This window comes from Helianthus annuus, chromosome 8 (genome assembly GCF_002127325.2).
Source record: "Helianthus annuus cultivar XRQ/B chromosome 8, HanXRQr2.0-SUNRISE, whole genome shotgun sequence".
NCBI classification, from domain to species: domain Eukaryota; kingdom Viridiplantae; phylum Streptophyta; class Magnoliopsida; order Asterales; family Asteraceae; genus Helianthus; species Helianthus annuus.
This window is the reverse complement of record NC_035440.2, coordinates 13,179,003-13,191,235: the sequence shown is the minus strand read 5'-3', so window position 1 is coordinate 13,191,235 and position 12,233 is coordinate 13,179,003. Positions and strand designations below refer to the sequence as shown.

Sequence of the window (12,233 nt, the reverse complement as noted above, 5' to 3'; positions counted from 1 at the left end):
ATCTATCTCAATTGCCCTTTCTCAACAACAAACTCATAGTAAAAGTATGGTAAGCTCTCAGATCTTTCTTTGAGACGATCTATAACAAGTTGCGCATCACGATCGCCAATATAAAGCCTAACCGACTGGCTCCAGTTCTTAAAATCAGTTGGCGTGCCACGTACATTGTGATGTCCACCCATCAGGGACACTAAAACTCTGTGAGAAACAATCGGACCAATTCTGTTCAAACTCATGTTATGGATAAACTGTTTGGATGCAAATGGTAGTTTCCTTGAAATCCTACTTAGGTCACGATTGAAACGCTCAACAAACGGATGATTATGGTGCTCACTGAACCCTACCACTGTGCACGTAGAGCTGCCCTCACAAAACTTAACCAGTATACTAGCCTTGCAATCTGTCACTGTGAAATTACTTTGCCTAATAGTCAAGCTTGAATGCTCCAAAGTATCAGTTTTACGCTTAATCTGTGGTTTTGAATATTTAGTACACCTTATGTACTGGTGAGTGACAACCCCCTTCCATCTCTTGGTTTGCCCCTTACGAATTGAAAACCCAGAATACACAGCATAGTCCTTGTACATACTGAACACATCCTTCCACGTTTCATAAACGGAACCAACAACAGGCTTTAAAACAATAGGAACATTAGGACACCACATTCTAGTCCCATTGGGTGTGTGGTGAACATAAAATTCCTCGTCCGCATGAACACCTAGAAAAAGGTATTGTTTAATAAATTATAACACGTATAGGTTAAAAAACAAATTTACTTGTAACATGAAACCTAACAAACTGATCCTGTAGTTTCCAAAAATACAACATTAACACGTTTTCCAAAAAATTCAAATAAAACGTGGAAGTACATTTTATTGATGACACCAAAAAGTGTAGATGCTATTGCATTTTTTTATGTAACAAAAAGTAATCTCGAGTGCTTTCACGTTCCAGAAAATATAAAAACTTAATACAAGTGTAACCACATGTTTTCTAAAAGCTTGTTTCATAAAAAAATGGTTACACTTGTTTTTACCTTAAAAAAAATACCACATTTTCAACCAAACTACCCAAAACATCATCTGTTTATAATAATAATTATAATAATAATAATAATAATAATAATAATAATAATAATAATAAACTACAAACATTAAAAAAATGGGGTGTTACAATAAACCTATAGATAAAAATTCATGGTTTCACATAAAACAATGACCTGTGGATAGCAACTGAGTAAAAGTACAATCTTGAACACCATCTTCATCATCGTTTGGTCCATTTTGATTCAGAAGTGAGGCTACACATAAAAAAACAAAAAAAATAAGCAAGAAGAATCCAATGTATATCTAAACAAAGAAATCCTTAATTTACACAATAGAAAAAAAAGGAACCAAAATGAATCGAACGAAAATCTACACAAGCATTTAAAGCTGTACATTTAATGAAACAGAAAAAAAAATCACTAACGTGGAATCTCTGAAGAAATAGGTTCAGGATCTGGTGAAACTCTACCCTCAACCAAAGCATCTTCATCTTCATTAAATGCAAAATGAAATGAAAGATTATGTGGGACAACATTTAAGGGTGAACCGGGATCATCATTGAGGTTGGGTAACTCCGTACGGCCGGCAACAGTTCGATGTTGTTGGCTGTTCGAATCAGCCATGTTAAATGCAAAATCTCTTCAATGCAAAATCTCTTCAGGATCTGGTGAGTAAGGATTCTCTCTTTAACACATTCTCTATGGTGTGAATAAATGAAATGAAAAAGCTGATGAGATGGGCAATGAGATATGATATTGGAAGGTTGTGAGAGTAAGAAGTGAGAGAAGAAGAAAGTCTACAAAGTACTATAAGCATTAATTAAAAAGCATGACAAGAAGGAAGGTTTGAAACTAGGAGAAAGTCTGCGTGTGCAGACATCACCAACCCCATCACTACATGTCAAAAATGTAACATAGAAAATTACTATCATGCCCTTGCTTCTTTCAAATAACAATTTAAACGTGGATCAATCCTAGCCACATATTAGAGTTTTCAGGGTTTAGTCAACTGGATTGAGTTTTCTCATTATAATTAGCCTATATATATATAGGGGAAGGTTCAAATGAAAACCACTAGTTATTGTGAAAACTCGAAAACTAATTAAAAAAAGCCAAAAAAACATAAAAAAAAAATTTTTTTTAATTTTTTTTTCAATCAAAATTTCGCAGGTTTTTTAATATAAAAAAAATTTCAAAAAAAAAAAAAAATTTGTGTAGTGCACATGTGTAATACTGCACATATGTATGTGTACTACACATGTGTATTATTACACATATGCACTACACAAATTTTTTTTTTTTTTTTTTTGAAAAAAAGTTTTTTTTATATATAAAAACTAGCGATTTTTATAAAAAAAATTGAAAAAAAAATTTGTGTGTTTTTTAGGCTTTTTTTAGTTAGTTTTCGAGTTTTCACAATAAAAGTGGTTTTCATTTGAACCATCCCCTATATATATATATATATATATATATATATATATATATATATATATATATATATATATATATATATATATATATATATAGGGTAAGGTTATTGTAAAAAAAGACCAAAAGTGTGAGAAATGTAAGAAAGAATCTCAGCTATTAGATCTAAATTAATTGAAAAGGGTAAACAAGTAATTTTATCATTAATTCAATTAATTAAAAACTTCTCATAACCGCCACCTTAATTATAGGAAGTATATAACACCATTCAACAAGTATATAACACCATTCAGCAAGTATATAACACCATTTAGTAAGTATATAACACCATTCAGCAAGTATATAACACCATTCAGCATTCAGCAAGTATATAACACAATTCAGTAAGTATATAACACCATTCAGCAAGTATATAACATCATTCAGTAAGTATATATAAATCATTCAGCAAGTATATAACACCATTCAACAAGTATATAACACCATTCATTGACTAAACATCTAATCGAAACATATTTTTTCTCTATATAAGTATAGCAATATGGTACTCATATTAAAGATAAAAAAAACGCTCGTTATTATGGTGTAAATTTTTTTTTTAAAAAAAAAGTTACGTATAAAAAGTTATTGACGTTTAAAAAAGACGGGGGGAAGTTACATGTGCATTACCTACTTTCTAGTGGGTTTAAAAGACTATATTGCCCCTAGATATTTCAAATCAGTCCAGATTAATGAAAATATTTTACAATTCGGTCCCTATTAATCTCAACCATTAGATCAAAAGATCTAATTGCTGAGATTATTTCTTACCCTTCTCACACTTTAGACCTTTTTTACAGGATCCTCTACCTATATAGGGTCTCTACCTATATATATATATATATATATATATATATATATATATATATATATATATATATATATATAGTTTATATGACAAAAATTTTACATATAACAATAGAGAGGAAGGATCTTTCGAGAAAAAGGATTTAATATGAAAAGAGAAAGACTAATGATATAATGGTTAGAATTAATTATATAACTAGGTTTTTTTTCAGTCGCGCATTGCGGCGAAACGGAGCAAATGATAATGTAAAACAACCATTATTTGAAAATGTAGCATGTTGTTTAGAAAGCCAAACTGTTAGAATCGATTCAGTTTATCATCATATCATTTTACGATAGCAATTAAATACTTTATTTTAGAATATAAATTCATTATTAATAAAACTTATATTAATCGAGGGTAAGAATTAAGCTCAAGTACGTCCTTAAGTTTAAAAAAAATTAACGAACATAAGTTATTAAAGAAATATCAAATTAATTGATAAAGTAAAGATAGATTTAAAAAAAAGAAAAAAAATATTATTAAAAACAAAATAAATGATAAAAGAAATATGGTTTTAGAAAAGGAAAAAATAAAAATACGTTAAAAGCTAAAAGTAAATAGAAAAAATTAAAATATGTTAAAAGGTAAAGTAAATATTAAAAAAAAATGTTAATATAATAAATATTAAAAAGTTATATGGTATTTTAAATTGCTATTCAAACTTATAATAATCGAGGGTAAAAATTAAGCTCAACTACGTACTTAAGTATTTAGAAAAAAATTAAACATAAGTTATTAAAGAAATATCAAATTAATTGATAAAGTAAAGATAGATTTAAAAAAAGAAAAAAATATTATTTAAAACAAAATAAATGATAAACAAAATATGGTTTTAGTAAAGGAAAAAATAAAAATAAGTTAAAAGCTAAAAATAAAGAGAAAAATAATTAAAATATGTTAAAAGTAACTATTTAAAAAATATATTAATATAATAAAATACTAAAAAGTTATATATTATTTTACAATTAAAATTACTATTCATGGTACTTTGAAAACGTTAAAAGTAAATATTTAAAAAATATATTAATATAATAAAATATTAAAAAACTATATATTATTTTAAAATTGAAATTACTATTTATGGTACTTCGAAAACTATATATATAATGGCTAGAAGGTCAACCCATTGAATCCCATGCAAACTTATTGGTAGGGTTTAAGAAAGTGAGATATAGACAAACCTTAACTTCATTCTTGAGGATACACAGACTACTTCCAGAGCGACCCCGTGCTAAAAATCAAACATCTCACAAGCATATCGAAAATCTAAGGCCCTAAATAGTTTATCTCTCTCATTAATTAATCTCTCTAATCAATTAGTTAAAAACACTTTATCCTACACATATTAAAGTTAAGGCTACATATATTTTACATATATCAAAATTTATTATGCATTTATCAAAATTTAGTAATATAGATATCGAAATTTATTATTTACTGTGAATTTATATACTATTAATTTGAAAGATGTTTGTGCATAGTGGGCTTGTACATGATGCTTAATAAGTTTTTTGTGCATAGTTGTGTTGTACATGATGCTTAGTGGTGTTGTACCCATGTTTTGGGGGGTTTTTCAAAAAAAAAAATGATGTTTCACTTTAAACCCAAACTACTTGATTTTGTGGTTTTAACCGAGTTAGTTATCATTTTTTATTTTTATATGTCGGTCTAATTTTTCCACGTTAGGACGCCGCAACTTCAATGTTTGTGGTCGTTGGCTATAGTGTGGCATTGGTGCTATTTGTCACGGTTTTACACCCCCGCTGCAACGCGAGGAGCTTAATACGATAGGTTATTTATATGGATATAAGTCATGTAACGTAGTAATTATGATACCATTAATTTTGTTGAGATTATTTGGTGAATTACTTATTTGTATAAGATAGTAATACAGACTTAACCGACAAAAATATCTTTAACACATTGTAAATGTGAATCTTATCAATAACATGTCAATTTCGTTGGCCGAAGCGCAACGCGCGCGAGTGAATCTTTTAGTTTGGTTTATTTTGAAAGGATATATTTGGAATATAAGTTACTAGGTTATCACCCGCGAACTTCGCGGGTAGAAACATTTACTTTATATTAATCGAACTATGTCATTAAATAAAATAAAAATACATGTTTTCGAACATAATTTTTTTTATAATTGTTTTGAATTGAAAGTTGTAGTCATTGAGTTGCGAGTAAGGTCAGAAACTTCGAGCAACAACCAGAGGCAGAAACTTGCCTCATTGAATGACCCAAGAAATAAAAAAAAAGCCTTTTATTTTTTATAATAAAATATACGCATGGAGTTGTTCGAACCTGCAAAACAAACTCATTTAATTAAATTTAGAAATTAATTAAAAGTTTAAATAAGAAAATATAAACAACAAAAACTTTATTCATTAAATATACATTATATATTTTTTTAACAATCATGACCAATCGAAATATAACAAATTAGTAACATGGATATTAATATAGTGTTGATTGTTCCAATTTTCAAATAATCACTTGCTTAGGGGAAGCTTCATCTCATACCAACCCTACTGGTTCACCATCTTTATCTGAATAATTTCCTATTCTTAGGATGGCACTTTGAAGGCATTAAACTGACTTGCTAATGGTATTCATTCATACCTAATACGATACGCTAATCAATAAATAAAACACACACTAAAAAACCATTCAAATAATAATGATGAGTAAATCATTCAAAACTCTATCCAAATGTATGCCATTTAGTACTCAATGGTAACAAAACACACAACAAAGTGAAACCATCATGCTGCCTCCTACAATTGAGGTGCCTACATAAAGAGGTACTGCAGAAAACATAGATTAAACTAATCGCTCTTAACACGATACATTTTTCGTATAAATGAGCGAAACTTAATCTTCCAAGTACCTCGAATGGTTTGCCGGATCGTTCAAAATCCAGTATGTTTAGAGCAACTTTACAGCTCTATGAAACAATCGGCTCTGAATCTTTGGAGAATTCCTCAAATAGAGATATACACTGGTCATCTACAAAAATGGTTTATTAAGGTCAAAAACATCAAGTTTTTCATAAAAGTGTCCTGAGTCAACCCAACACAACCGTTTTGACCCTAAAAACCATATTTGACTACCTACCCAATATAGTCCATTTTCCACCAAATGTTATTAAAAAGTATAGTAGATTTTAGAAGCATGGTTACCTTATATTTTTGGTTTTAAAAAATGTGGCAACTCTCTCTCTCCCATTTTCTCTGTGTTAAATTGTTTTTTTTTTTCCTTTTCCTTTCAGTTTTTCGTTCAGTATATAATTCAGTTTATAACAACCTCTCATTTTTTATACTTAAATGTGAATCTAATAAGTTCTGTTCAAACTTATTTGTCTATAATCAACAAAATCTCATATAACCAGCAATTTCATGCGCAATCAAAGGTGTCACAATCAAACACAGACATCAATAAATCTACACACTTTCTCAAAACATAATCTCTAACATCACTAACCTGTATCAATAATTCAAAACCCTAACTAATGTGTTGTGCACTCACTAATATCTGCTACACACGTCTCACTTATTCATCTTCACAACTTCAAACACATCTTATCTAATTAATACCTTATGCCAATCAACAAAATCTCATATATCAATTAGCAATACAATGCACAATCAAAGACCTCACAATCAATTTCAAACATCAATCAATATACAAAATTTCTCAAGACACAAATTCTAATATCACTAACCTGATGCGCTACTGCTCAATAATGTGTCGGTGCCATGAAAAACTTCATAACCCTAACTAATGTGTTAACTTGCCCAGGCTCAAGGTTGTATCTTATCCCAATGTTGTTTGTCCGACGCATCGTCACAAATCTAACAACCGAGTCAATCAAACTATTAGCTAAAAAATTAAAATAATGATTGAGTTCAAAATTTAAAATTCAAAATTTAAAATCTGAAAATCAAATCACTAATATCTAATCTCGTAAATTAAGCAAACTTATTAGGAAAGTCTAATCTTGCCAAGCAAAACCAACCGACATGGTACCAATTTCCAGCCATAGCAAACATATCTCTGTCCAACATAGTTGCAGCCAAAAACTCCGGACCATCCAAAATAAACACCTAATGAATCAAAATAAAAACACATAAACCTTGAATATTACTCAATTTATGACTACTATCCCACAAAACAAAACTTTGTCAACAAATTATACTAACTTATGCAATGGTAAACCATAAAAATAACAAATTAATTTAGATGATTAGCCTTGCAGAAAACCCAGATCGGGAAAGTTTACCTGAATCGCTAACGAAAAAAATCAGACTCAGATTGAGTTACTCAAGCGGATATTAATCACTGGAATAAGATCTGGTATCAAACATAAGAGCACACATGAGTTGATTAACGGAACAAAATGGTGAGGAAAAGAATATACATCAGTTAATCGAATAGAGATCAATTTCCCACAGGATCCCATTCAAGATATATAGATATATAGATATAGATAAAGAAATGTGCAAGATATACCTTTCCTTCAACTTCTTATAGGATCCCATTCAAGAGTTCTTTGTAGAGGAAGGAGTCTGAAAGAAGTTTATCACCAAAAATTACAAAACACAGTTTGAATTAGATATGCAACTCGAGTATAAAAACAATAGTCGAAGACTCGAAGCATTCCTAAAATTACAAATAATATAGTCAAAGCATCTCATAAAAAAACATCAAGATTTCAAAGCATTCAAAATTTAAAATCAAACACAATAATGGTTTACTTCAAAATTTAAATTTAAAATAATGATTGGTTTCAAAAATTAAAATTTAAAATCTGAAAATCAAATCAGTAATATCCAATCCCATAAATCAAGCAAACTTATTAGGAAAGTCTAACCTTTCAAATTTAAATTCAATTTACAGATTCGAAATTTAAAATCAAACACATTAATGGCAAACTTTCAAATTTAAATTTAAAATAATAACTGACTTCGAAATTGAAAATTTAAAATCAAGCACAACAATAGTTTACTTCAAAATTTAAATTTAAAATGATCATTGACTTCAAAATTTAAAATTTAAAATCTGAAAATCAAATCACTAATATCCAATCCCGTAAATCAAGCAAAGTTATTAGGAAAGTCTAACCTTGTCAAGCAAAACCAACCGGCAATTTCAGTTTTTCGTTTAGTGTATAACAACCTCTCATTTTTTGTACTTAAATGTGAATCTAATAAGTTCTGTTCAAACTTATTTGTCTACAATCAACAAAATCTCATATAACCAGCAATTTCATGCGCAATCAAAGGTGTCACAATCAAACACAGACATCAATAACTCTACACACATTCTCAAAACACAATCTCTAACATGACTAACCTGTATCAATAATTCAAAACCCTAACTAATGTGTTGTGCACTCACTAATATCTGCTACACACGTCTCACTTATTCATCTTCACAACTTCAAACACATCTTATCTAATACCTTATGCCAATCAACAAAATCTCATATATCAATCAGCAATACAATGCACAATCAAAGACCTCACAATCAATTTCAAACATCAATCAATATACAAAATTTCTCAAGACACAAATTCTAATATCACTAACCTGATGCGCTACTGCTCAATAATGTGTCGGTGCCATGAAAAACTTCATAACCCTAACTAATGTGTTAACTTGCCAAGGCTCAAGGCTGTATCTTATCCCAATGTTGTTTGTCCGACGCATCGTCACAAATCTAAAAACCGAGTCAATCAAACTATTAGCTAAAAAATTAAAATAATGATTGAGTTCAAAATTTAAAATTTAAAATCTGAAAATCAAATCACTAATATCTAATCTCGTAAATCAAGCAAACTTATTAGAAAAGTCTAACCTTGCCAAGCAAAACCAACCGACATGGTACCAATTTCCAGCCATAGCAAGCATATCTCTGTCCAACATAGTTGCAGCCAAAAACTCCGGACCATCCAAAATAAACACCTAATGAATCAAAATAAAAATACATAAACCTTGAATATTACTCAATTTATAACTACTATCCCACAAAACAAAACTTTGTCAACAAATTATACTAACTTATGCAATGGTAAACCATAAAAATAACAAATTAATTTAGATAATTAGCCTTGCAGAAAACATCAGACCGGGAAAGTTGACCTGAATCGTTAACGAAAAAAATCTGACTCAGATTGGGTACTCAAGCGGATATTAATCACTGGAATGAGATCTGGTATCAAACATAAGAGCACACATGAGTTGATTAACGGAACAAAATGGTGAGGAAAAGAATATACATCAGTTAATCGAATAGAGATCAATTTCCCACAGGATCCCATTTAAGATATATAGATATATAGATATATCGATATATAGATATAGATAAAGAAATGTGCAAGATATACCTTTCCTTCAACTTCTCATAAGATCCCATTCAAGAGTTCCTTGTAGGGGAAGGAGTCTGAAAGAAGTTTATCACCAAAAATTACAAAACACGGTTTGAATTAGATATGCAACTCGAGTATAAAAACAATAGTCAAAGACTCGAAGCATTCCTAAAATTACAAATAGTATAGTCAAAGCATCTCATAAAAAAACATCAAGATTTCAAAGCATTCAAAATTTAAAATCAAAAACAATAATGGTTTACTTCAAAATTTAAATTTAAAATAATGATTGGCTTCAAAAATTAAAATTTAAAATCTGAAAATCAAATCACTAATATCCAATCCCATAAATCAAGCAAACTTACTAGGAAAGTCTAACCTTTCAAATTTAAATTCAATTTACAGATTCGAAATTTAAAATCAAACACATTAATGGCAAACTTTCAAATTTAAATTTAAAATAATAACTGACTTCGAAATTGAAAATTTAAAATCAAGCACAAATATGGTTTACTTCAAAATTTAAATTTAAAATGATCATTGACTTCAAAATTTAAAATTTAAAATCTGAAAATCAAATCACTAATATCCAATCCCGTAAATCAAGCAAAGTTATTAGGAAAGTCTAACCTTGTCAAGCAAAACCAACCGGCAATTTCAGTTTTTCGTTCAGTTTATAACAACCTCTCATTTTTTATACTTAAATGTGAATCTAATAAGTTCTGTTCAAACTTATTTGTCTACAATCAACAAAATCTCATATAACCAGCAATTTCATGCGCAATCAAAGGTGTCACAATCAAACACAGACATCAATAAATCTACACACATTCTCAAAACACAATCTCTAACATGACTAACCTGTATCAATAATTCAAAATCCTAACTAATGTGTTGTGCACTCACTAATATCTGCTACACACGTCTCACTTATTCATCTTCACAACTTCAAACACATCTTATCTAATACCTTATGCCAATCAACAAAATCTCATATATCAATCAGCAATACAATGCACAATCAAAGACCTCACAATCAATTTCAAACATCAATCAATATACAAAATTTCTCAAGACACAAATTCTAATATCACTAACCTGATGCGCTACTGCTCAATAATGTGTCGGTGCCATGAAAAACTTCATAACCCTAACTAATGTGTTAACTTGCCAAGGCTCAAGGCTGTATCTTATCCCAATGTTGTTTGTCCGACGCATCGTCACAAATCTAAAAACCGAGTCAATCAAACTATTAGCTAAAAAATTAAAATAATGATTGAGTTCAAAATTTAAAATTTAAAATTTAAAATCTGAAAATCAAATCACTAATATCTAATCTCGTAAATCAAGCAAACTTATTAGGAAAGTCTAACCTTGCCAAGCAAAACCAACCGACATGGTACCAATTTCCAGCCATAGCAAGCATATCTCTGTCCAACATAGTTGCAGCCAAAAACTCCGGACCATCCAAAATAAACACCTAATGAATCAAAATAAAAATATATAAACCTTGAATATTACTCAATTTATGACTACTATCCCACAAAACAAAAGTTTGTCAACAAATTATACTAACTTATGCAATGGTAAACCATAAAAATAACAAATTAATTTAGATGATTAGCCTTGCAGAAAACCCAGATCGGGAAAGTTGACCTGAATCGTTAACGAAAAAAATCAGACTCAGATTGGGTTACTCAAGCGGATATTAATCACTGGAATAAGATCTGGTATCAAACATAAGAGCACACATGAGTTGATTAACGGAACAAAATGGTGAGGAAAAGAATATACATCAGTTAATCGAATAGAGATCAATTTCCCACAGGATCCCTTTCAAGATATATAGATATATAGATATATAGATATATAGATATAGATAAAGAAATGTGCAAGATATACCTTTCCTTCAACTTCTTATAGGATCTCATTCAAGAGTTCCTTGTAGGGGAAGGAGTAGGCCTGTAAACGAACCGAACGTTCATGAACTGTTCATGAACTTGTTCGGCGGGAAGTTCGTTTATGTTCGTTTATTTAATAAATGAACGAACACGAACATAAAACTTTGTTCGTTTAATTAAATGAACGAACATGAACACACCTTGTGTTCGTTCATTTATGTTCATGAACATTTGTTCATTTATGTTCGTAAACGTTCGCTTATTTACGTTTGTTTATGTTCGTTTAATTTTTAGTAAATACATAAATAGTTATATTTATATAAATATTAGGTTTTCTAACTACTTATATAAATATAACTCATTAGTATATCTATGAACCCTAATTTAGATGTGTTTTCGGATGAATTGTAATATGTTAGATTTGTTGTTCAATCATGTCAATTTATGTTTGTTTCTGTTTATTCAAATACATTCACTTAATTTTTTTTTGTTTATGTTCGTTTGTGTTCGTTAATGTTCGTGAACTGTTCGTTTAGGTTTTAAACAAACGAACATAAACGAACACGAACATGCTCGATTTCTTAATGAACAAACAC

General features: G+C 29.5%; 1 long non-coding RNA gene across 1 annotated transcript; it reads right to left on the bottom strand.

Annotated features, from left to right (window-relative positions):
- Positions 1 to 9,706: 9,706 nt before the first annotated feature.
- Positions 9,707 to 11,480, bottom strand: LOC110870844. The gene is made up of 4 exons (XR_002553291.2): positions 11,393 to 11,480; positions 11,110 to 11,216; positions 10,835 to 10,964; positions 9,707 to 9,810 (listed from the first exon to the last, which is right to left on the bottom strand). It is a non-coding gene; the product is annotated as an uncharacterized LOC110870844 (long non-coding RNA).
- Between the last annotated feature and the right edge of the window lie 753 nt (positions 11,481 to 12,233).